The sequence below is a fragment of the Gopherus flavomarginatus genome, unplaced genomic scaffold (genome assembly GCF_025201925.1).
Source record: "Gopherus flavomarginatus isolate rGopFla2 unplaced genomic scaffold, rGopFla2.mat.asm mat_scaffold_120_arrow_ctg1, whole genome shotgun sequence".
In the NCBI taxonomy this organism is placed as follows: domain Eukaryota; kingdom Metazoa; phylum Chordata; order Testudines; family Testudinidae; genus Gopherus; species Gopherus flavomarginatus.
The window spans coordinates 122193-147811 of record NW_026114654.1 but is presented as its reverse complement, the minus strand read 5'-3'; the positions used below and the strand labels follow the sequence as shown (position 1 = coordinate 147811).

Here is a 25619-nt window from a genome sequence, read left to right as displayed (position 1 = left end):
TGTTGGGGCTCCCAGGGGTTGGGCCCCTGGAGCTGGGGTTGGGGCCCCCAGGGGTTAGGCCCCTGGAGCTATGGTTCGGGCGCTCAGGGGTTGAGCCCCTGGAGCTGGAGTTGGGGCCCCCAAGGGGTTGGGCCCCTGGAGCTGGTGTTGGGGCCCTCAGGGGTTGGGCCCCTTGAGCTGGGGATCGGGTCCCCAGGGGTTAGCCCCCTGGAGATATTGTTCGGGCTCTCAGGGGTTGGGCCCCTGGAGCTGGTGTTGGGGCCCCGAGGGGTTAGTTCCCTGAAGCTGGTGTTGGGGCCCGAGGGGTTAGGACCCTGGAGCTATGGTTCGGGCGCTCAGGGGTTGGGTTCTTGGAGCTGATGTTGGGGTCCGAAGGGGTTCGGCCCCTGGAGCTGTGGTTGGAGCCCCCGGGGGTTAGGCCCCTGGAGCTATGGTTCGGGCGCTCAGGGGTTGGGACCCTGGAGCTGGTGTTGGGGCCCCCAGGGTTTCGGCCCCTGGAGCTCGGGTTGGAGCCCCCGGGGGTTAGACCCCTGGAGCTATGGTTCGGGCGCTCAGGGGTTGGGCCCCTGGAGGTGGTATTGGGGCCCCCAGGGGTTGGGCTCCTGGGGCTGCGGTTGGGGCCCCCAGGGGTTAGGCCCCTGGAGGTGTGGGTCCGGCGCTCAGGGGTTGGGCCGTTGGAGCTGGGGTGGGGGCCCCCAGGGGTTAGGCCCCTGCAGCTATAGTTCGGGCGCTCAGGGGTTGGACCCCTGGAGCTGGTGTTGGGGCCCACAGGGGTTAGGCCCCTGGAGGTATTGTTCGGGCGCTCCGGAGTTGGGCCCCTGAAGCTGGTGTTGGTGCCCCGAGGAGTTAGGACCCTCGAGCTATGCTTCGGGCGCTCAGGGGTTGGGCCCCTGGACTGGTGTTGGGGCACCCAGGCGCTGGGCCCCTGGAGCTGGTGTTGGGGCCCCAGGGGTTAGGCCCCTGGAGCTATGGTTCGGGCGCTCAAGGGTTGGGCCCCTGGAGCTGCTGTTGGGGCTGTCAGGGGTTGGGCCCCTGGAGCTATGGTTCGGGCTCTCAGGGGTTGGGCCCCTGGAGCTAGTGTTGGGACCGTCAGGGGTTGGGCCCCTTGAGCTGGGGTTGGGGCCCCCAGGGGTTAGGACCCTGGAGCTATGGTTCGGGCGCTGAGGGGTTGGGCCCCTGGAGCTGGTGTTGGGCCCCCAGGGGTTAGGCCCCTGGAGCTATGGTTCGGGTGCTCAGGTTTTGGGCCCTTGGAGCTGGTGTTGGGGCCCCCAGGGGTTAGGCCCCTGTAGCTATGGTTCGATCGCTCAGGGGTTGGGCCCCTGGAGCTGATGTTGGGGCCCCCAGGGGTTAGGCCCCTGGAGGTATTGTTCGAGCGCTCAGGGGTTGGGACCCTGGAGCTGGTGTTGGGGCCCCAGGAGTTAGGCCCCTGGAGCTATGGTTCGGGCGCTCAGGTTTTGGGCTCCTAGAGCTGGTGTTGGGGCCCCCAGGGGTTGGGCCGCTGGAGCTGGGGTGGGGGCCCCCCGGGTTTTGGCCCCTGTAGCTGTGGTTCGAGTGCTCAGGGGTTGGGCCCCTGGAGCTGGTGTTGGGGCCTCCAGGGGTTAGGCCCCTGGAGGTATTGTTCGAGCCCTCAGGGGTTGGGCCCCTGGAGCTGGTGTAGTGGCCCCCAGGGGTTAGGCCCCTGGAGCTATGGGTCGGGCGATCAGGGGTTGCAACCCTGGAGCTGGTGTTGGGGCCCCCAGGGGTTGGGCCCCTGGAGCTGGGGTTGGGGCCCCCGGGGGTTAGGTCCCTGGAGCTATGGTTCGGGCGCTCAGGGGTTGGGCCCCTGGAGCTGGTGTTGGGGCCCCCAGAGGTTGGGCCCCTGGAGCTGGGGTTGGGGCCCCCAGGGGTTAGGCCCCTGGAGCTATGGTTCGGGCGCTCAGGGGTTGGGCCCTTGGAGCTGGTGTTGGGGCCCCCAGGGGTTGGGTCCCTGGAGCTGGTGTTGGGGCCCTCAGGGGTTGGGCCCCTGGAGCTGGGGTTCTGGTCCCCAGGGGTTAGCCCCCTGGAGATATGGTTTGAGCTCTCAGGGGTTGGGCCCCTGGAGCTGGTGTTGGTGCCCCGAGGGGTTAGGGCCCTGGAGCTGGTGTTAGGGCCCGAGGGGTTAGACCCCTGGAGCTATGGTTCGGGCTCTCAGGGGTTGGGCTCCTGGAGGAGATGTTGGGGTCTGCAGTGGTTGGGCCCCTGGAGCAGTGGTTGGGGCCCCGGGGGTTAGGCCCCTGGAGCTATGGTTCGGGCGCTCAGGCGTTGGAACCCTGGAGCTGGTGTTGGGGCCCCCAGGGTTTCGGCCCCTGGAGCTCGGGTTGGAGCTCCCGGGGGTTAGACCCCTGGAGCTATGGTTCGGGCGCTGAGGGGTTGGGCCCCTGGAGCCTTTGTTTGGGCCCCCAGGGTTAGGCCCCTGGAGCTGGTGTTGGGGCCCCAGGTTTTAGGCCCCTGGAGCTATGGTTCGGGCGCTCAGGGGTTGGGCCCCTGGAGCTGGTGTTGGGGTCCCCAGGTGTTGGGCTCCTGGGGCTGGGGTTGGGGCCCCCAGGGGTTAGGCCCCTGGAGCTATGGTTCTGCCGGTCAGGGGCCGTTGGAGCTGGGGTGGGGGCCGCCAGGGGTTAGGCCCCTGCAGCTATGGTTCGGGCGCTCAGGGGTTGGACCCCTGGAGCTGGTGTTGGGGCCCACAGGGGTTAGGCCCGTGGAGGTATTGTTCGGGCGCTCAGGGGTTGGGCCCCTGGAGCTGGTGCTGGGGCCCCGAGGAGTTAGGACCCTCGAGCTATGCTTCGGGCGCTCAGGGGTTGGGCCCCTGGACTGGTGTTGGGGCCCCCAGGGGCTGGGCCCTTGGAGCTGGTGTTGGGGCTGTCAGGGGTTGGGACCCTGGAGCTATGGTTCGGGCTCTCAGTGGTTGGGCCCCTGGAGCTGGTGTTGGGACCGTCAGGGGTTGGGCCCCTTGAGCTGGGGTTGGGGCCCCCAGGGGTTAGGCCCCTGGAGCTATGGTTTGGGCGCTCAGGGGTTGGGCCCCTGGAGCTGGTGTTGGGGTCCCCAGGGGTTGGGCCCAGTTCGCTGGTGTTGGGGCCCCAGGGGTTAGGCCCCTGGAGCTATGGTTCGGGTGCTCAGGTTTTGGGCCCTTGGAGCTGGTGTTGGGGCCCCCAGGGGTTGGCCCCTGTAGCTATGGTTCGAGCGCTCAGGGGTTGGGCCCCTGGAGCTGATGTTGGGGCCCCCAGGGGTTAGGCCCCTGGAGGTATTGTTCGAGCGCTCAGGGGTTGGGCCCCTGGAACTGGTGTTGTGGCCCCCAGGGGTTAGGCCCCTGGAGCTATGGTTCGGGCGCTCAGGGGTTGGGCCCCTGGAGCTGGTGTTGGGGCCCCCAGGGGTTGGGCCCCCATAGCTGGTGTTGGGGCCCCCAGGGGTTGGGTCCCTGGAGCTGGGGTTCGGGTCCCCAGGTGTTAGGCCCCTGGAGATATGGTTCTGGCGCTCAGGTGTTGGGCCCCTGGAGCTATGGTTCGGGCGCTCAGGGGTTGTGCCCCTGGAGCTGGGGTCGAGGGCCCCAGGGGTTGGGCCCCTGGAGCTGCGGTGGGAGCCCCCAAGGGTTGGGCCCATGGAGCTATGGTTCGGGCACTCAGGGGTTGGGCCCCTGGAGCTGGTGTTGGGGCCCCCAGGGGTTAGGCCCCTGGAGGTATCGTTCGGGCGCTCAGGGGTTGGGCACTTGGAGCTGGTTTTGGGGCCCTCAGGGATTAGGCTCCTGGAGCTATAGTTCGGGCGATCAGGGGTTGGGCCCTTAGAGCTGGGGTCGAGGGCTCCAGTGGTTTGGCCCCTGAACCTGGGGTTGTGGTCCCCGGTGGTTAGGCCCCTGGAGCTATGGTTCGGGCGCTCAGGGGTTGGGCCCCTGGAGCTTGTGTTGGGGCCCCCAGGGGTTCGGCCCCTGGAGCTGGTGTTGGGGCCCCAGGGGTTAGGCCCCTGGAGCTATGGTTCGGGCGCTCAGGGGTTGGGCCCCTGGAGCTATGGTTCGGGCGCTCAGGGGTTGGGCCCCTGGACCTGGGGTCGAGGGCTCCAGGGGTTTGGCCCCTGGACCTGGGGTTGGGGCCCCCGGGGGTTAGGCCCCTATAGCTATGGTTCGGGCGCTCAGGGGTTGGGTCCATGGAGCTGGTGTTGGGGCCCCCAGGGGTTGGGCCCCCGGAGCTGGTTGTGGGGCCCCAGGGATTAGGCCCCTGGAGCTATGGTTCAGGCGCTCAGGGGTTGGGCCCCTGGAGCGATGGTTCGGGCGCTCAGAGGTTGGGCCCCTGGAGCTGGTGTTGGGGCCCCCAGGGGTTGGGCTCTTGGGGCTGGGGTTGGGGCCCCCAGGGGTTAGGCCCCTGGAGCTATGTTTCGGGCGCTCAGGGTTTGAACCCCTGGAGCTGAGGCTGGAGCCCCCGGGGGTTATACCCCTGGATCTATGGTTTGGGCGCTCAGGGGTTGGGCCCCTGGAGCTATAGTTCGGGCACTCAGGTGTTGGGCCCTTGGAGCTGGTGTTGGGGCCCCCAGGGGTTGGGCCCCTGGAGCTGGTGTTGGGGCCCCAGGGTCTAGGCCCCTGGAGCTATGTTTCGGGCTCTCAGGGGTTGGGACCCTGGAGCTATGGTTCGGGCGCTCAGGGGTTGGGCCTCTGGAACTGCTGGTGGGGCCCCCAGGGCTTGGGCCCCTGGAGCTGTGGTTGGGGCCCCAGGGGCTGGGACCCTGGAGCTGGTGTTGGGCCCCAGGGGTTAGGCACCTGGAGCTATGGTTCGGGCTCTCAGGGGTTGGGCCCCTGGGGCTATGGTTCGGGCGCTCAGGGGTTGGGCCCCTGGAGCTGGGGTAGAGGGCCCCAGGTTTTGGGCCCCTAGAGCTGGGGTTGGGGCCCCCGGGGTTTAGGCCCCTGGAGCTATGGTTCGGGCGCTCAGGGGTTGGGCCCTTGGAGCTGGGGTGGGGACCCCCAGGGGTTAGGCCCCTGGAGCTATGGTTCGGGCGCTCAGGGGTTGGGCCCCTGGAGCTGGTGTTGGGTCCCCCAGGGGTTAGGCCCCTGGAGGTATTGTTCGGGGCGCTCAGGCGTTGGGCCCTTGGAGCTGGTGTTGGGGCCCCCAGGGGTTAGGCCCCTGGAGCTATGTTTCGGGCGCTCAGGGGTTGGGCCCCTGGAGCTGGTGTTGGGGCCCCTGAGCTAAAGTCACCCCCTGCTCTCCCATCCCCGACACAGACAGTCCCCACTCCATCACAGTAATCCCAGAGTATTTCACGCACGGAGCAACAGTAACACTGTGTGGCTATGCAGGGTAATGCCCAGAGCATTTGCTGCATGGAGCAAGAATGACACCGTGTGGCCACATAGGGTAATGCACAGAGCATTTCCCCGCATGGAGCAACAGTGACACCATGTAGCCACACAGGGTAATGCACATAGCATTTCCCCGCATGGAAAAACAGTGACACCTTGTGGTCATGCAGGGTAATGCACAGAGCATTTCCTGCATGGAGCTATGGTTCGGGAGCTCTGGGGTTCGGCCCCTGGAGCTGGTGTTGGGGGTCCCAGGGGTTGGGCCCCTGGAGCTGGTGTTGGGGCCCCAGGGGTTAGGCCCCTGGAGCTATGGTTCGGGCGCTCAGCGGTTGGGCCCCTGTAGCTGGTGGTGGGGCCCCAGGGTTTGGGCCCCTGGAGCTGTGGTTTTGGCCCCCAGGGGTTAGGCCCCTGGAGCTATGGTTCTGGCACTCCGGGGTTGGGCCCCTGAAGCTGGTGTTGGGACCCCCAGGGGTTGGGCCCCTGGCGCTGGTGTTGGGGCCCCAGGGGTTAGGCGCCTGGAGGTATTGTTCGAGCGCTCAGGGGTTGGGCCCCTGGAGCTGGTGTTGGGGCCCCAAGGGGTTAGGCCCCTGGAGCTATGGTTCGGGCGCTCAGGGGTTGGGCCCCTGGATCTGGTGTTGGGGCCCCCAGGGTTTGGGCCCCCGGAGTTGGTGTTGGGGCCCCCAGGGGTTGGGTCCCTGTAGCTTGGGTTCGGGACCCCAGGGGTTAGGCCCCTGGAGATATGGTTCGGGCGCTCAGGGTTTGGGCCCCTGGAGCTGGTGTTGGGGCCCCCAGGGGTTGGGCTCCTGGGGCTCGGCTTGGGGCCCCCAGGGGCTAGGCCCGTGGAGCTATGGTTCCGGCGCTCAGGGGTTGGGCCTTTCGAGCTGGGGTGGGGGCCCTCAGGGGTTAGGCCCCTGCAGCTATGGTTCGGGCGCTCAGGGTTTGGACCCCTGGAGCTGGTGTTGGGGCCCCCAGGGGTTTGGCCCGTGGAGCTGGGGTTGGAGCCCCCGGGGGTTATACCCCTGGAGCTATGGTTCAGGTGTTGAGGGGTTGGGCCCCTGGAGCTGGCGTTTGGGCCCCCAGGGGTTGGGCCCCTGGAGATGGTGTTGGGGCCCCAGGGGTTAGGCCCCTGGAGTTAGGGTTCCGGCGCTAAGGGGTTGGGCCTCTGGAGCTTGTGTTGGGGCCCCCAGGGGTGGGGCTCCTGGGGCTGGGGTTGGGGCCCCCAGGGGTTGGGCCCGTGGAGCTGGGGTTGGAGCCCCCGGGGGTTATACCCCTGGAGCTATGGTTCGGGTGTTGAGGGGATGGGCCCCTGGAGCTGGCGTTGGGGCCCCCAGGGGTTGGGCCCCTGGAGATGGTGTTGGGGCCCCAGGGGTTAGGCCCCTGCAGTTACGGTTTGGGCGCTCAGGGGTTGGGCTCCTGGAGCTGGTGTTGGGGCCCCCAGGGGTTGGGCTCCTGGGGCTGGGGTTGGGGCCCCCAGGGGTTAGGCCCCAGCAACTATGGTTCGGGCGCTCAGGGGTTGGACCCCTGGAGCTGCTGTTGGGGCCCACAGGGGTTAGGCCCCTGGAGGTATTGTTCGGGCGCTCAGGGGTTGGGCCCCTGGAGCTATGGTTCGGGCGCTCAGGGGTTGGGCCCCTGGAGCTGGTGTTGGGGCCCCCAGGGGTTGGGCCCCTGGAGCTGGTGTTGGGGCCCCCAGGGGTTGGGCCCCTGGAGCTCGGGTTCGGGCCCCCAGGTGTTAGGCGCCTGGAGATATGGTTCGGGCTCTCAGGGGGTTGTGCCCCTGGAGCTGCTGTTGGGGCCCCGAGGGGTTAGGGCTCTGGACCTCTTGTTGGGGCCCGAGGGGTTAGACCCCTGGAGCTATGGTTCGGGCGCGCAGGGGTTGGGCCCTTGGAGCTGGGGTGGGGGCCCCCAGGGGTTAGGCCCCTGGAGCTATGGTTCGGGCTCTCAGAGGTTGGGCCCCTGGAGCTGGTGTTGGGTCTCCCAGGGGTTGGGCCCCTAGAGCTATGGTTAGGGCGCTCTGGGGTTGGGCCCTTAGAGTTGGTGTTGGGGCCCCTGACCTAAAGTCACCCCCTGCTCTCCCATCCCCCACACAGACAGTATCCACTCCATCACAGTAATGCCCAGAGCATTTCATGCATGGAGCAAGAGTGACACCGTGTGACCACATAGGGTAATGTACAGAGCATTTCCCCGCATGGAGCAACAGTGACACCTTGTGGTCACTCAGGGTAGTGCACAGAGCATTTCCTGCATGGAGCTATGGTTCGGGAGCTCTGGGGTTGGGCCCCTGGAGCTGGTGTTGGGGCTCCCAGGGGTTGGGCCCCTGGAGCTGGTGTTGGGGCCCAAGGGGTTAGGCCCCTGGCGCTATGGTTTGGGCGCTCAGGGGTTGGGCCCTTGGAGCTGGGGTGGGGGCCCCTAGTGGTTAGGCCCCTGTAGCTATGGTTCGGGCACTCAGGGGTAGGGCCCGTGCAGATGGTGTTGGGGGCCCCAGGGGTTAGGCCCCTGGAGGTATTGTTCGGGCGCTCAGGAGTTGGGCCCTTGGAACTGGTGTTGGGCCCCCAGGGATTAGGCCTCTGGAGCTATGGTTCGGGAGCTCAGGGGTTGGGACCCTGGAGCTGGTGTTGGGGTCCCCAGGGGTTGGGACCCTGGAGCTGGTGTTGTGGGCCCAAGTGATTTGGCCCCTGGAGCTATGGTTCGGGTGCTGAGGGGTTGGTCCCCTGGAGCTGGTGTTGGGGCCCACAGGGGTTGGGTCCCTGGAGCTATGGTTAGGGCGCTCTGGGGTTGGGCCTCTGGAGCTGGTGTAGGGGACCCCAGGGGTTGGGCCCCTGGAGCTATGGTTGGGGCCCCCGGGGGTTAGGGCCCTGGAGCTATGGTTCGGGCGCTCAGGGGTTTTGACCCTGGAGCTGGTGTTGGGGCCCCCAGGGGTTGGGCCCGTGGAGCTGGGGTTGGAGCCCCCGGGGGTTAGACCCCTGGAGCAATGGTTCGGGTGTTCGGGGGTTGGGCCCCTGGAGCTGGTGTTGGGGCCCCTAGGGGTTGGGCCCCTGGAGCTGGTGTTGGGGCCCCAGGGGTTAGGCCCCTGGAGTTAGGGTTCGGGCGCTCAGGGGTTGGGCCCCTGGAGCTGGTGTTGGGGCCCCCAGGGGTTGGGCTCCTGGGGCTGGGGTTGGGGTCCCCAGGGGTTAGGCCCCTGGAGCTATGGTTCCGGCGCTTAGGGGTTAGGCCGTTGCAGCTGGGGTGGGGGCCCCCAGGGGTTAGGCCCCTGCAGCTATGGTTTGGGCGCTCAGGGATTGGACCCCTGGAGCTGCTGTTGGGGCCCACAGGGGTTAGGCCCCTGGAGGTATTGTTCGGAGCGCACAGGGGTTGGGCCCCTGGAGCTGGTGTTGGGGTCCCCTGGGTTAGGCCCCTGGAGGGATCGTTCGGGCGCTCGGGTTGGGCCCTTGGAGCTGGTGTTGAGGCCCCCAGGGATTAGGCCCCTAGAGCTATGGTTCGGGCGCTCAGCAGTTGGGCTCCTGGAGCTGGTGTTGGGGCCCGCAGGGATTGGGCCCCTGGAGCTGTGGTTGGGGCCCCCGGGGGTTAGGCCCCTAGAGCTAGGGTTCGGGCGCTCAGGGGTTGGGACCCTGGAGCTGGTGTTGGGGCCCCCAGGGGTTGGGCCCCTTGAGCTGGTGTTGGGGCCCAAGGGGTTAGGCCCCTGGAGGTATTATTCGGGCGCTCAGGAGTTGGGCCCTTGGAGCTGGGGTGGGGGCCCCCAGTGGTTAGGCCCCTGGAGCTATGGTTCGGGCACTCAGGGGTAGGACCCGAGGAGCTGGTGTTAGGGCCCCCAGGGGTTAGGCCCCTGGAGGTATTATTCGGGCGCTCAGGGGTTGGGACCCTGGAGCTGGTGTTGGGGGCCCCCAGGGGTTGGGCCCCTGGAGCTGGTGTTAGGGCCCCAGGGATTAGGCCCCTTCAGCTATGGTTCGGGCGCTGAGGGGTTGGGCCCCTGGAGCTTGTGTTGGGGCCCCCAGGGGTTGGGCCCCTGGAGCTATGGTTAGGGCGCTTTGGGGTTGGGCCCCTGGAGCTGGTGTTGGGGCTCCCAGGGGTTGGGCTCCTGGAGCTGGTGTTGGGGCCCCAGGGGTTATGCCCCTGGAGCTATGGTTCCGGCGCTCAGGGGTTGGGCCCCTGGAGCTGGTGTTGGGGCCCGCAGGAGTTGGGCCACTGGAGCTGGGGTTTGGGCCCCCAGGGGTTAGGCCCCTGGAGCTGTGGTACGGGCGCTCAGGGGTTGGGCCCCTGGAGCTACGGTCTAGGGCCCCAGGGGTTGGGCCCCTGGAGCTGGGGTGGGGGCCCCCAGGGGTTAGGTCCATGGAGCTATGGTTCGGGCGCTCAGGGGTTGGGTCCGTGGAGCTGGTGTTGGGGCCCCCAGGGGTTAGGCCCCTGGAGGTATCGTTCGGGCGCTCAGGGGTTGGGCCCTTGGAGCTGGTTTTGGGGACCGCAGGGATTAGGCCCCTGGAGCTATGGTTCGGGCACTCAGGGGTTGGGCCCCTGGAGCTGGTGTTGGGGCCCCCAGGGGTTGGGCCCCTGGCGGTGGTGTTGGGGCCCCAGGGGTTAGGCCCCCGGAGTTGGTGTTGGGGCCCCCAGGGGTTGGGTCCCTGTAGCTGGAGTTCGGGCCCCCAGTGGTTAGGCCCCTGGAGATATGGTTCTGGAGCTCAGGGGTTGGGCCCCTGGAGCTATGGTTCCGGCGCTCAGGGGTTGGGCCTTTCGAGCTGGGGTGGGGGCCCCCAGGGTTTAGGCCCCTGCAGCTATGGTTCGGGCGCTCAGGGGTTGGACCCCTGGAGCTGGTGTTGGGGCCCACAGGGGTTAGGCCCCTGGTGGTATTGTTCGGGCGCTCAGGGGTTGGGCCCCTGGAGCTCGTGTTGGGGCCTCCAGGGGTTAGGCCCCTGGAGGGATCGTTTGGGCGCTGAGGGGTTGGGCTCCTGGAGCTGGTGTTCGGGCCCGCAGAGGTTGGGCCCCTAGAGCTGTGGTTGGGGCCCCCGGGGTTAGGCCCCTGGAGCTATGGTTCGGGCGCTCAGGGGTTGGGCCCCTTGAGCTGGTGTTGGGGCCCCCAGGGGTTGGGCTCCTGGGGCTGGGGTTGGGGCCCCCAGGGGTTAGGCCCCTGGAGCTATGGTTCGGGCGCTCAGGGTTCGGGCCCCTGGAGCTGGTGTCGAGGGCTCCAGGGGTTTGGCCCCTGGAACTTTGGTTGGGGCCCCTGGGGGTTAGGCCCCTGGCACTATGGTTCGGGCGCTCAGGGGTTGGGCCCTTGGAGCTGGGGTTGGGGCCCCCAGTGTTTAGGCCCCTGGAGCTATGGTTCGGGCACTCAGGGGTAGGGCCCGAGGAGCTGGTTTTGGGGCCCCCAGTGGTTAGGCCCCTGGAGGTATTGTTCGGGCGCTCAGGGGTTGGTCCTTGGAGCTGGTGTTGGGCCCCCAGGGATTAGGCCCTGGAGCTATGGTTCGGGCGCTCAGGGGTTGGGACCCTAGACCTGGTGTTGGGGCCCCCAGGGGTTGAGGCCCTGGAGCTGGTGTTGGGGCCCCAGGGATTCGGCCCCTTGAGCTATGGTTCTGGCGCTGAGGGGTTGGGCCCCTGGAGCTATGGTTCGGGTCACTCAGGGGTAGGACCCGAGGAGCTGGTGTTAGGGCCCCCAGGGGTTAGGCCCCTGGAGGTATTATTCGGGCGCTCAGGGGTTGGGTCCTTGGAGCTGGTGTTGGGCCCCCAGGGATTAGGCCCCTGGAGCTATGCTTCGGGCGCTCAGGGGTTGGGACCCTGCAGCTGGTGTTGGGGCCCCTAGGGGTTGGGCCCCTGGAGCTGGTGTTGGGGCCCCAGGGATTAGGCCCCTTCAGCTATGGTTCGGGCGCTGAGGGGTTGGGCCCCTGGAGCTTGTGTTGGGGCCCCCAGGGGTTGGCCCCTGGAGCTATGGTTAGGGCGCTCTGGGGTTGGGCCCCTGGAGCTGGTGTTGGGGCCCCAGGGGTTGGGCTCCTGAAGCTGGTGTTGGGGCCCCAGGGGTTAGGCCCCTGGAGCTATGGTTCCGGCGCTCAGGGGTTGGGCCCCTGGAGCTGGTGTTGGGGCCCCCAGGGGTTGGGCCGCTGGAGCTGGGGTGTGGGCCCCCAGGGGTTAGGCCCCTGGAGCTGTGGTACGGGCGCTCAGGGGTTGGGCCCCTGGAGCTGCGGACTAGGGCCCCAGGGGTTGGGCCCCTGGAGCTGGGGTGGGGGCCCCCAGGGGTTAGGTCCTTTGAGCTATGGTTCGGGCGCTCAGGGGTTGGGTCCGTGGAGCTGGTGTTGGGGCCCCCAGGGGTTAGGCCCCTGGAGGTATCTTTTCGGGCGCTCAGGGGTTGGGCCCTTGGAGCTGGTTTTGGGGACCCCTGGGATTAGGCCCCTGGAGCTATGGTTCGGGCACTCAGGGGTTGGGCCCCTGGAGCTGGTTTTGGGGCCCCCAGGGGTTGGGCCCCTGGCGGTGGTGTTGGGGCCCCAGGGGTTAGGCCCCCGGAGTTGGTGTTGGGGCCCCATTGGTTGGGTCCCCTGTAGCTGGGGTTCGGTCCCCCAGGGGTTAGGCCCCTGGAGATATGGGTTCTGGCGCTCAGGGGTTGGGCCCCTGGAGCTATGGTTCGGGCGCTCAGGTTTTGGGCCCCTGGAGCTGGTGTTGGGGGCCCCCAGGGGTTAGGCCCCTGGAGGGATGCGCTCGGGCGCTCAGGGGTTGGGCCCTTGGAGCTGGTGTTGAGGCCCCCAGGGATTAGGTCCCTGGAGCTATGGTTCGGGCGCTCAGGGTTTGGGCTCCTGGAGCTGGTTTTGGGGCCCGCAGGGGTTGTTCCCCTGGAGCTGTGGTTGTGGCCCCCGGGGGTTAAGCCCCTGGATCTATGGTTCGGGCGCTGAGGAGTTGGGCCCCTGGAGCTGGTGTTGGGGCCCCCAGGGGTTGGGCCCCTGGAGCTGGTTTTGGGGCCCCAGGGGTTAGGCCCCTGGGAGCTATGGTTCTGGCGGTCAGGGGTTGGGCCGTTGGACCTGGGGTGGGGGGCCCCAGGGTTAGGCCCCTGCAGCTATGGCTCGGGGCGCTCAGGGGTTGGACCCCTGCAGCTGGTGTTGGGGCCCACAGGGGTTAGGCCCTGGAGGTATTGTTTCCGGCGCTCAGGGGTTGGGCCCCTGGAGCTGGTGTTGGGGCCCCAGGGGTTAGGCCCCTGGAGCTATGGTTCGGGCTCTCAGGGATTGGGCCCCTGGAGCTGGTGTTGGGGCCGTCAGGGGTTGGGCCCCTGGAGCTATGGTTCCGGCGCTCAGGGGTTTGGGCTCTTGGAGCTGGGGTGGGGGCCCCCAGGGGTTAGGCCCCTGCAGCTATGGTTCGGAGCGCTCAGGGGTTGGACCCCTGGAGCTGCTGTTGAGGCCCACAGGGGTTAGGCCCCTGGAGCTATTGTTCGGACGCTCAGGGGTTGCGCCCCTGGAGCTGGTGTTGGGGCCCCCAGGGGTTAGGCCCTGGAGGGATCGTTCCGGGCGCTTAGGGGTTGGGCCCTTGGAGCTGGTTTTTGAGGCCCCCAGGGGTTAGGCCCCTGGAGGTATGTTCGGGCGCTCAGGGGTTGGGCCCCTGGAGCTGGGGTTGGAGCCCCCAGGGGTTTGGCCCCTGGAGCTGGTGGTTGGGGCCCCCAGGGGTTGGGCCCCTGGAACTGGGGTTCGGGCCCCCAGGGGTTAGGCCCCTGGAGATATGGTTCTGGCGCTCAGGGGTTGGGCCCCTGTAGCTATGGTTCGGGCGCTCAGGGGTTGGGCCCCTGGAGCTGGGGGTCGAGGGCCCCAGGGGTTGGGCCCCTGGAGCTGGGGTGGGGGCCCCCAGGGGTTAGGCCCCTGGAGCTATGGTTCGGGGGCTCAGGGGGTTGGGCCCCTGGAGCTGGGTGTTAGGGCCCCCAGGGGTTGGACCCCTGGAGCTGGTGTTGGGCCCCCCGGGGTTAGGCCCCTGTAGCTATGGTTCGGGCGCTCAGGGGTTGGGCCCCTGGAGCTGGTGTTAGGGCCCCCAGGGGTTGGGCCACTGGAGCTGGTGTTGGGGCCCCAGGGGTTAGGCCCCTGGAGCTATGGTTCGGGCGCTCAGGGGTTGGGCCGCTGGAGCTGGTGTCGAGGGCTCCAGGGGTTTGGCCCCTGGACCTGGGGTTGGGGCCCCTGGGGGTTAGGCCACTGGCGCTATGGTTCGGCCGCTCAGGGTTTGGGCCCTTCTAGCTGGGGTGGGGGCCCCCAGGGGTTAGGCCCCTGGAGCTATGGTTCGGGCGCTCAGGGGTTGGGACCCTGGAGGCTGGTGTTGGGGCCCCAGGGGTTTGAGGCCCTGGAGCTGGTGTTGGGGCCCCAGGGATTAGGCCCCGTTGAGCTATGGTTCAGGCGCTGAGGGGATTCGGCCCTCTGGAGCTTGGTGTTGGGGCTCCCAGGGGTTGGGCCCCTGGAGCTATGGTTAGGGGCGCTCTGGGGTTGGGCCCCTGGAGCTGGTGTTGGGGCCCCCAGGGGTTGGGCCCCTGGAGCTGGTGTTGGGGCCCCAGGGGTTAGGCCCCTGGGAGCTATGGTTCGGGCGCTCAGGGGTTGGGCCCCTGCAGCTGGTGTTCGGGCCCCAGGGGTTGGGCCGCTGGAGCTGGGGTTTTGGGCCCCCAGGGGTTAGGCCCCTGGAGCTGTGGTACGGCGCTAAGGAGTTGGGCCCCTGGAGCTGGGGTCTAGGGCCCCAGGGGTTGGGCCCCTGGAGCTGGGTTGGGGGCCCCCAGGTGTTAGGCGCCTGGATCTATGGTTCGGGCTCTCAGGGGTTGGGCCCCTGGAGCTGCTGTGGGGGCCCCGAGAGGTTAGGGTCCTGGACCTGGTGTTGGGGCCCGAGGGGTTAGTCCCCTGGAGCTATGGTTCGGGGCGCTCAGGGGTTGGGCCCCTGGAGCTATGGTTATCGGGCGCGCAGGGGTTGGGGACCTTGGAGCTGGGGTGGGGGCCCCCAGGGGTTAGGCCCCTGGAGCTATGGTTCGGGCGCTCAGAGGTTGGGCCCCTGGAGCTTGTGTTGGGTCTCCCAGGGGTTTTGGCCCCTGGAGGTATTGTTCGGGCGCTCAGGCGTTGGGCCCTTGGAGCTGGTGTTGGGGCCCCCAGGGGTTAGGGCCCCTGGAGCTATGTTTCGGGGCGCTCAGGGGTTGGGCCCCTGGAGCTGGTGTTGGGGCTCCCAGGGGTTGGGCCCCTGGAGCTGGTGTTGGGGCCCCAGGGGTTAGGCCCCTGGCGCTATGGTTCGGGCGCTCAGGGGTTGGGCCGTTGGAGCTGGGGTGGGGCCTCCAGGGTTAGGCCCCTGCAGCTATGGTTCGGGCGCTCAGGGGTTGGACCCCTGGAGCTGGTGTTGGGGCCCACAGGGGTTAGGCCCCTGGAGGTATTGTTCGGTCGCTCAGGGGTTGGGCCCCTGGAGCTGGTGTTGGGGCCCCCAGGGGTTAGGCCCCTGGAGGGATCGTTCTGGCGCTCAGGGGTTGGGCCCTTGGAGCTGGTGTTGAGGCCCCAGGGATTAGGCCCCTAGAGCTATGGTTCGGACGCTCAGCGGTTGGGCTCCTGGAGCTGGTGTTGAGGTCTGCAGGGGTTGGGCCACTGGAGCTGTGGTTGGGGCCCCCGGGGGTTAGGCCCCTGGAGGTAGGGTTCGGGCGCTCAGGGGTTGGGACCCTGGAACTGGTGTTGGGGCCCCCAGGGGTTGAGCTCCTGGGGCTGGGGTTGGGGCCCCCAGGGGTTAGGCCCCTGGAGCTACGGTTCCGGCGCTAAGGGGTTTGGGCCGTTGGAGCTGGGGTGAGGGCCCCCAGGGGTTAGGCTCCTGCAGCTATGGTTCGGGCGCTCAGGGGTTGGACCGCTGGAGCTGCTGTTGGGGCCCACAGGGGTTCGGCCCCTGGATGTATTGTTCGGACGCTCAGGGGTTGGGCCCCTGGAGCTGGTGTTGGGGCGCCCAGGGATTAGGCCCCTGGAGGGATCGTTCGGGCGCTCAGGGGTTGGGCCCTTGGAGCTGGTGTTGAGGCCCCCAGGGATTAGGACCCCGGAGCTATGGTTCGGGCGCTCAGCGGTTGGGCTCCTGGAGCTGGTGTTGGGGCCCGCAGGGGTTGGGCCCCTGCAGCTGTGGTTGGGGCCCCCAGGGGTTATCCCCCTGGAGCTATGGTTCGGGCGCTCAGGGGTTGGGACCCTAGAGCTGGTGTTGGGGCCCCCAGGGGTTGGGCCCTGGAGCTGGGGTTGGAGCCCCCCGGGGTTAGACCCCTGGAGCTATGGTTCGGGCGCTGAGGGATTGGGCCCCTGGAGCTGGTGTTGGGGCCCCCCAGGGGTTGGGCCCCTGGAGCTGGTGTTGGGGCCCCAGGGGTTAGGCCCCTGGAGCTATGGTTAGGGCGCTCAGGGGTTGGGCTCCTGGAGCTGATAGAAAAGGCCTACAAATTAACAGGCCCAGGCCTGCTTTTTCGTCTCTCTCTTTCTGCCTTTAGCTCAAAGATTGGCTCAAAATGGGCCTAGGGATTTGAATAACAAACGAAACCTGGGAATCAAGGACAGGACATGTATCTAGTCTCACATTTAACCATGTCCAGCTATTTACTAATTAGTCCGCTTGGCACAAAAGTATATGCAGCTGTTTTCTCATATGTCCTCAAAGATATTTAATACCAGGGTTCAAGGTATGTACCTTACACTCCCTTCAAAATGATAAATGTATCCGCAACAGATGTATCCTGTATCCCCTTCCCCAAAATAATCCATGTATTCTGTGTGACCTGTTATCTATAGGTCAGTATAATGACGTAAACAAAAGTTGTTTGTTACTGATTATAAAAGGGGCTCATGTCACCCATGTAAGGTGTGCTCTTCTCTGGCATTAGTCGGAAGAAACACCCGCTCAGCTGAACGACAATAAAGGTGTGGTACCCGTCTTCTTGTTCTCCGTGCCTCCTTGGTGTAATTAGGTAAGCTCCAGGGGGAAACGGGCCCTATTGGCCAACAATTGGCGACTCCGCCGGGACTTCTCTCCCTGTAGAGGGCGCTGACCGGCGACCGAGGGCGATTCTGAGGAGTGGCCACCTCGAGCCACTGATTCGCTCGGGCCTCGGGTCGTTGTGATCGGTCGGGGCGGCCGCGTCCTCTCTAAAGAGAAACTCCTAACGACACGGAGGCAAGACGGTGCCAGAAGAAGGGGAAAGTCCAACAGCCAGACGCGGCCACTCCGGGTGGTAAGTGCGTTTTACCTCTTGGGTTTAAAGGATATAACGCCCCCGCAGTGTGGTTGGACCTCATAGGTAACCTCGGTGAGGAAAGATATTGTGGCTGTTTGAAGGTTCTGCTACGTAAGCCAGGCAATAGTTAATGAATAATACCACTAATTCACAAGCCCGTGGGCTACATTGGATAATTACTGGGATATAGAACAGCCCCAGGGCTTGTTTCTGTTTTTGGGGGGAGTATTGCTTTTCTTCATATTGATGTTATATTGGAGGCCAAAATTGTGATAACCAGGTCTAGGACTTAAACCGACTCCAGCCGCCCTGAGACTCCTGCGAGGGGAAACCCCGTGACCAGGATATCTTAATCGCAAGGGGGGTCGGTCGAACCCGTGACCAGGTTTAACTACACACAAGCATAATGGGGTCCGGACAAAGCATTTATGCTGGGACGCCCTTAGAATGTATGTTAAATAATTGGAAGGCGTTTAGACGTCAGGCTGATTATGGAATGCCACTATGTAAGGATGATTTGATAAAATTCTGTTACTGTGGATGGCCAACATTCGGGGTGGAGTGGCCCGCTGGGGGAACACTGAAGTTAAAAACTGTGGAAGCTGTGCATAACGTTGTAACTAGGGATGGACATTGGGACCAGTACCCCTATATAGATATCTGGCAGGATCTTACAGCTAATCCTCCCCCCTGGTTGCGAGAGTGTAGAGCCCAAGCCATTAGGGCCTTAATGGCTCAGACCCCGGGTCAGCGTCGAGGTCGTCCCCCCATGAAAAAGCCCTGTCCACCAGCTGTGATTCCTACAGCCCCTGATCCTATGCCCCCTCCTCCAGTGTATCCTGGCCTCCCGGTCTCCCCGGCACAATCCCCTCCCCCTGTATTGGCTACCCCAGAAAGCAGTCCCCCTCCCTTTGAAGCAATGACCCCAGAAAATAATACAGGAGGCGGTAGTGGTCAGGAAATCGGTACCCCATCTACAGACTCCAGGGACTCCCCGATAGCCCACCGCCTGAGGAGTTGTACTAAAATTACTAAGCAGGCTGGGGAATGGCAAATAGTAGGCACTCCGGGAGACACAAAATTTGCTCTCACCAAGAGCCCCGTGGTAAATAAGACCGCAGCCGAGACAGTCCCGGTGCGTGAACTGCCCCTAAGGGAAACTGTGGGTCATGATGGTGACCTCACTATGATATATGTTCCTTTCACCACAAGTGACCTGTATAATTGGAAGCACCAGAACCCCTCATTCTCAGAGGACCCCGCCCCGTTAACAGCAGTTTTTGAGACCCTGGTCTCGCCCATAACCCTACTTGGGGCGACATGAAAATCGCTCTCAACACCCTATTGACTGCAGAGGAAAGGCGCTTAGTCTTTTCCAAGGCCGAGGAGGGATTGGTAGCAGGGGGAGAGGACGCAGCTCGCATACCCGATCTGCTCCCTGAGGCTGCGCCCAATTGGCCACATACAATTGAAGCAGGTCAAAATCTCCCTCGCAAATATGCCTTAGCTATAGTACAGGGGATGAAACGCTGTATTAGAAAGACCCCAAATTGGGCCAAGCTGTATAGTATTCGACAGGAAAAGAATGAGAACCCAGCCGCTTTCTACGAGCGCCTGTGTAACACTTGTAAAAGATACACAGACCTCGACCCAGAGGATGTCAATGGAAAGCGAGTGCTCATTCCCCTTTTCATCGGGCAGTCCTATGAGGACATTCGGAAAAAACTACAGAAAATAGACGGGGCATCGGGTAAAAATATAGAGGAGCTCTTGGAGATTGCATTAAAAGTTTATGATCGCAGAGACGATGAGGAACGGAAAAAGGGGAAAGCGGGAAAGGGGGGAGCAACATGAAGGGACGAACAGGAGTACAAGGGAAGGGAAGAGGTTCCCGTTTGGGACGAAATCAGTGTGCTATCTGTAAGGAAGAGGGCACTGGAAGAATGAATGTCCCCAGCGACACAACAGGAGGGAGGGAAGCAGGAATAGGACCCCGCCTGTGCCCGTTTTCTATAACGAGGCGCACAAAGAGTCGGCTGTATAGGGAGGCCGAGGGACCCAGCGGCCCCTCCTAGCGGCACAACCCGCTGGCCTGGATCCCACGGTGATAATTGAGGTAGGGGGCCGCCCAATTGAAGCCCTGATTGATACAGGAGCCGCCCTTAGCTTGCTTCCCCTTGCAGAGGCTCCCCGGGGGAGGGCTCAAGGGTGTGCTGTAGTCCAAGGGATAGAAGGACAAAATATAAAATTGGAAAAATCTCTTCCTCTCCTAGTAAAAGTAGGAGACTGTCATATATCCCACCAATTTGTTTGTAGCCCCTCCTGTCCCATTGCGCTGCTAGGACGAGATCTGCTTACTAAACTGCAAGCGGAAATCTCGTTCAATACTAATGGGACCCTGGAAGTTAGGCTCCCTAAACAACAAATTTCTAACTATCAAATGGCCCTTTTAAATGTTAAAAATCCTCCCCCGGCACAGCCGGAGAGCGAGAAGAACCAACTGCCGGGTGTTAATCCTGAGGTCTGGGCTGAGGAGGGAGGTTTTGCTCGGGCTCGAAATGCTTTACCAGTACACATTTCCCTTAAGGAGGGAAGCCGCCCAGTCCGAATTCGACAATACCCCCTTAAGTTAACCACTCGGATCGGACTTAAACCCCTGATTCAAAAGTTTTTGCAGTGCGGTTGGTTAAGGGAAGGCACCTCCCCATATAATACTCCAATAATGGGAGTGCCTAAGCCTAATGGACAATATCGATTAGTCCAGGACCTGAGGCAGGTCAATAAGTTGATAGAAGCCCCCTATCCAGTTGTCCCAAACCCCCATACTATTTTGAGCCAAGTCCCCAAGAGCCACGGGTGGTTCTCTGTGATAGATTTAAAAGATGCTTTCTTTTCCATACCCCTTGATCAGGAGTCTCAGGCCATGTCTACATCTAAAATTTTGCAGCGCTGGTTGTTACAGCTGTATTAGTACAGCTGTATAGGGCCAGCGCTGCAGAGTGGCCACACTTACAGCAACCAGCGCTGCAAGTGGTGTTAGATGTGGCCACACTACAGCGCTGTTGGGCGGCTTCAAGGGAGGTTCGGGGAACGCGAGAGCAAACCGCAGCGAAGCTGGTCTCCTTTCCCGGTTTGCTCTCGCGTTCCCCGAACCCCGAGCAAGCAGGTCTCCTTCCCTGCGGTTTGCTGGGTGGTTCCGGGAACGCAAGAGCAAACCGGGAAAGGAGACCAGCTTCGCCGCGGTTTGCTCTCTCGTTCCCCGAACCCCGAGCAAGCAGGTCTCCTTCCCTGCGGTTTGCTGGGTGGTTCGGGGAACGCGAGAGCAAACCCGGGAAAGGAGACCAGCTTTGCCGCGGTTTGCTCTCGCGTTCCCCGAACAAGCAGGTCTCCTTCCCTGCGGTTTGCAGGGTGGTTCCGGGAACGCGAGAGCAAACCGCGGCGAAGCTGGTCTCCTTTCCCGGTTTGCTCTCGCGTTCCCGGAACCACCCAGCAAACCGCAGGGAAGGAGACCTGCTTGCTCGGGGTTCGGGGAACGAGAAAGCAAACCGCGGCGAAGCTGGTCTCCTTTCCCGGTTTGCTCTCGCGTTCCCGGAACCACCCAGCAAACCTCAGGGAAGGAGACCTGCTTGCTCGGGGTTCGGGGAACGCGAGAGCAAACCGGGGAAGGAGACCAGCTTGATTACCAGAGGCTTCCTCAGGTATGCTGGGATACCTGCTTATTCCACGGAGGTCAAGAAAAGCGCTGGTAAGTGTCTATATTTGATTACCAGCGCTGGATCACCAGCGCTGGATCCTCTACACCCGAGACAAAACGGGAGTACGGCCAGCGCTGCAAACAGGGAGTTGCAGCGCTGGTGGTGCCCTGCAGATGTGTACACCTCCTAAGTTGCAGCGCTGTAACTCCCTCACCAGCGCTGCAACTTTCTGATGTAGACAAGTCCTCAGAAACTGTTTGCCTTTGAATGGGAAGATCCAGATACCCATTACAAGGCTCAGTATCTCTGGACTGTTGTCCCCCAGGGACTGACTTGTGCACCCGAAATTTTTGGCAGCCAGCTAAAAAGAGACCTGGCCCCGTTCCTAGCTGCACATCTCTCATGTAACATAGTTCAGTACTGTGACGATTTACTCCTAAGTACTGAAACAGAGACTGCTTGTAAGGAGTATACAATAGAGCTCCTCAATTTTCTTGGAGCCCAGGGATACAAGGTTTCTAGGGAGAAAGCCCAGTTGGTTAAACAACAGGTTACTTTTCTCGGATATCATCTTCGTCAGGGATGTCGTAGCTTGGGTAAAGATAGGATCCAGGCCATACTCGAAAGCCCTCAACCCCGAAATCCCAGAGAGCTAAGGGCTTTCTTGAGACTGACCGGTTTTTGCCGGCTTTGGATCCCTGACTATGGAGGGAAGGCTAAACCATTATACGAGTCCCTCACTAAAGAGGGTCTGTTTAACTGGGAATGGACCAAAGAAAAAGAAAAAGCATTTCAAGAGCTTAAAGAAGCCTTGGTTCAGCCTCCCGCATTGGCTCTCCCGGATCCCCGAAAGCCGTTCACTCTATATGTTCATGAGAGGAAAGGGGTGGCATCCGGGGTTCTGTGCCAGAGGTCGGGACCGGCCTGGCAACCTGTGGGTTATTACTCCAAGGTGTTGGACCCAGTCGCCAAGGGCTGGCCAGCTTGTTTACGAGCCGTAGCTGCAACCGCTCTCCTTGTACAGGAGGCTGAAAAACTAACCCTGGGTGGGGATACTGAGGTTGTGGTACCCCATGGAATACCCCAGGTACTGGGAACAGGAGCTGGGGAAAAGCATTTAAACCCCAGTAGGCATACTAGATATGAGGTGGGACTTTTGTTGGCCCCTAACCTAACTTTTAAAACAGTTAGTTCCCTCAATCCAGCTACTTTACTGCCAAATCCCCAAGTCCCTTATGGGGCTAGTCCCACCCATGATTGTATTGAAGTTTTACAACAAGAGACTAAACCTCGCCCTGATCTTTCAGATTTACCCTGGCCCAACCCCGATATTGAAATGTATGTAGATGGATCTAGTTATGTAGAAGATGGGAAGCGATTTACAGGAGCGGCCGTCATAGTTAAGGAGGGGGAAGTGTACAAGTTTCAGCTTAGCCCCAACCTATCTGCCCAGGCAGCGGAACTGGTGGCTCTTATTGAGGCTCTCCAGATGGGAACTGGAAAGACTATTAATGTATATACTGACAGTCGTTATGCATACATGGTGGTGCATGCCCACGGAACTTTATGGAAAGAAAGGGGTTTTATTACAGCCTCAGGCCAAAGAATAGCCCATGGGGCTCTTATTAAGTCATTACTTGAGGCCCTGATGCTTCCCCTCGGGTCGCAGTAATACACGTGCGTGCACATGGGAGGGCCCCTGAAACTGAACAGCGAAAATATAATCGATTGGCTGATCAAGCCGCGAAAGAAGCCGCACAAGAAGGGGCCATATGGCTCCTCTGGGTCCAAGATACAGAAGCCAAAACCCCTGCTCCCCACTATACAGCAGAGGAAGTGTCCCACGCCCAGGCTGCAGGGGCCCAATCAACTCCCACTGGGTGGTGGAAGTTGCCAGGAGGGGAGATTTTTGTACCTAGACCAGTACTTCTGGAGATTCTCCTATCCCTACACAAGGAGGGACATCTGGGATCAGGAGCTATGGTCGATTTAATCACCCGATCTATTCGGGGATTAGGTGCACATATGGAAGCCCAAAGAATTGTAAATAACTGTTCCGTTTGTCAGCGAACGAACCAAAAGGGGTGCGGTCCGCCGGCCCCAATGGGAGGTCGGCCCTGGGCTGCCTACCCTTTTCAGAGATGGCAGGTGGACTTTGCTGAAGTCCCCCTTTGTAGGGGTTATAAGTACTTACTTGTCTTTGTTGATCAATTGACTGGATGGGTGGAGTGCTACCCTACACGACATTGTCAGGCACGAGCCGTTACCAAAGCTCTGTTACATGAAATACTTCCCGCTTCCACCTCCCGGAGGTGATCGAGTCGGACAGGGGAAGTCATTTTATCTCCCAAGTGGTTCAGCAGGTGTCACGAGCCCTTGGGATCCAATGGAAATTGCACACGCCCTGGAGACCACAAAGCTCGGGCCAAGTGGAAAGAATGAATAGGACTCTTAAAGACACTCTCACAAAACTGTGTATAGAATCTGGGTTAAAGTGGCCTGACGCCCTATCACTTGCCCTAACTCGCATTCGGAGGGCCCCATGTAAGGGTTTGAAACTTTCACCCTTCGAACTGGTCTTTGGGTTCCCTCCCCGAGTACTCATCCTGGGGTACCGAGAGGACATAAACTGGGAAGTGGGGAATGACTCTTTATGGAAACAGGTTTCTGCGCTGCAGTCTGTTTTGTTACAGTTACATCGATACGCGGCACCTTTCCAGACCCTTCCCTTGGAACAACCGGTGCATTCCTTCCAGATCGGTGATCAGGTCCTTGTCAAAAAGTGGAAACGTGATCCACTCACACCGCGGTGGGACGGTCCGCATACTGTATCGCTCATCAGCCAGGCCGCTGTTAAGGTCCTTGGGAGCGACAAGTGGACGCATCATTCCCGAGTAAAGCGGTTCCTGAGCCCTGACTCAGAGGACAGCCAAGCTGAAGAGGACATCAGCCCTCTGTCCTCTCCGGCTCCGGAAGCCCGGAGAGACACAGGCGAAGACTCTACCTGGGAGTACCAAGAATTGGAGGGATTAAAAGGACTGTTTAAAAGACAGAAACAATGAAACCATCCTTTGTATTTCTGGTCTGTATGTTCACCTATGCATATAATTGGAAAATAGGTTTCTGCAACTAGGGGAACTAATAGCAGATTCTTTTAACCTTACTAACTGCTGGGTATGTGGCGGTCCGGGAGAATTAAATGAGTGGCCCTGGGTAGCTCAGCCGGTACAGCCTAAGTGGTGGCTAAGTAGCTTGAGCATAGTACATAAGGGAACGGGAAGGTGGACTGAAAACCAGGGCCCCTGGCGACTCTATTCTGCTGGAATAGGTGTCTTTTGCCTTAATCGAACAAGACATGAGGGAAGATATATGGGGGAAAGCAAATGTGAGTGGACCCTATCTCTGGGCCTTGATTGCTGGGATCCCCACTGTCGCCCGTATGACTGTTTAAAGTACCAAGGACGATGGAACCTTACCCATGTAAAGCTGACTAACAATAGCTGGGTAAAGTGTTCCTACTGGAATCACAGAGGCGATGGCTGTAAAGCAGTAGGATTAGATGGGTACTTTGATGCCCTCTTCCTAAGCTGCCAGCGAGACAATACCACTAACAAAAATCATGTGGTACGGTGGTATCAATGGGCATGGCAACACCTTAATGGAACTCGAGTTACCCATTTTCGACAATTTTGGGCCAGTACCAATAATCCGAGATTTGGTTGTAACTGTGTATGGAAGGCAGGAGCTGGAGCGTGGAAATGCGACTACTGTAACCCAAATGTAGACAATTTCTTGGGGGGGACCTATAGAATCAGGCAACGCTCTCTATTACGAAGAGCCGGGCCCCGCCGATTCTCCCGAGACCTGGGATGGCCCCTTTGCCAATGGAATCTGGCACTAAAAGGCCACTATTGGATCTGTGGATCTTATGCTTATCGCAGATTGCCCCCAAACTGGTCGGGAATATGTTACATAGGATATATTAGACCTTTATTCTTTCTTTTACCTCAAGCCCAAGGAAATAAATTGGGAGTTAAAGTTTATGATGATTTAGTTAGGGAAAAACGGTCTCTGGATTCTACTTTAACCGCCGGAAGTTCCCAAATTGGGGAGCTCAAGAATGGCCCCCTGAAAGAATTATCAAACATTATGGACCGGCCACCTGGAATCCCAGTGAACTGGTAACCGGGGCCAGGGAACCAATTTACAATCTGAATCGAATTATTAGGCTCCAGGCTATTTTGGAAATAGTAACTAATCAGACGGCCGCAGCACTAGATCTCTTGGCCGATCAATCAACTCAAATGAGACACGCAATTCTCCAGCATCATATAGGTCTTGACTATTTGTTAGCAGAGGAAGGGGGACTCTGTGCAAAACTAAATGAATCTAACTGCTGCTTACAAATAGACGACAATGGCCAGGCAGTGAAACAGTTAACCAAGGAAATGAGAAAAATAACCCATGTCCCAGTACAAACCTGGAACGGTGGGACACGGATTGGTTTACCTCCTGGCTACCACAATGGGGATGGTTACGGAAAGGTTTCCTCCTTTTTATACTCTTTATTACCATCCTATTAACAATTGCTTGCTTTGCCCCATGCTTAATTGCAACGATTCGCAAGCTAGCTGGTCAAGTTACATATCAGCAAATGATGATATCGTACAAACCTGAGCAAACTGAGGCGCAAAGCCCGTAAGCTCTTAAAATGTTTTAAGGGGGGAAAACTTGATAGAAAAGGCCTACAAATTAACAGGCCCAGGCCTGCTTTTTCTTCTCTCTCTTTCTGCCTTTAGCTCAAAGATTGGCTCAAAAATGGGCCTAGGGATTTGAATAACAAACGAAACCTGGGAATCAAGGACAGGACATGTATCTAGTCTCACATTTAACCATGTCAGCTATTTACTAATTAGTCCGCTTGGCACAAAAGTATATGCAGCTGTTTTCTCATATGTCCTCAAAGATATTTAATACCAGGGGTCAAGGTATGTACCTTACACTCCCTTCAAAATGATAATGTATCTGCAACAGATGTATCCTGTATCCCCTTCCCCAAATAATCCATGTATTCTGTGTGACCTGTTATCTATAGGTCAGTATAATGACGTAAACAAAAGTTGTTTGTTACTGATTATAAAAGGGGCTCATGTCACCCATGTAAGGTGTGCTCTTCTCTGGCATTAGTCGGGAAGAAACACCCGCTCAGCTGAACGACAATAAAGGTGTGGTACCCGTCTTCTTGTTCTCCGTGCCTCCTTGGTGTAACTAGGTAAGCTCCAGGAGGAAACGGGCCCTATTGGCCACAGAGCTGGTGTGGGGCCCCCAGGGTTGGGCTCCTGGGGCTGGGGTTGGGGCCCCCAGGGGTTAGGCCCCTTTAGCTATGGTTCGTGCGCTCAAGGGTTGGGCCCTGGAGGTATTGTTCGATGCGCTCAAGGGTTGGGCCCTTGAGCTGTTGTTGGGGCCCCCAGGGGTT

At 61.2% G+C, this 25619-nt stretch overlaps 1 long non-coding RNA gene across 1 annotated transcript; it reads left to right on the top strand.

Moving 5' to 3' along the window:
• The first annotated feature begins 15874 nt into the window (after nt 1-15874).
• LOC127041972 (uncharacterized) lies at nt 15875-25382 on the top strand. Its single transcript, XR_007771796.1, has 2 exons — nt 15875-16029; nt 25264-25382. It is a non-coding gene; the product is annotated as an uncharacterized LOC127041972 (long non-coding RNA).
• The last annotated feature ends 237 nt before the right edge of the window (nt 25383-25619 follow it).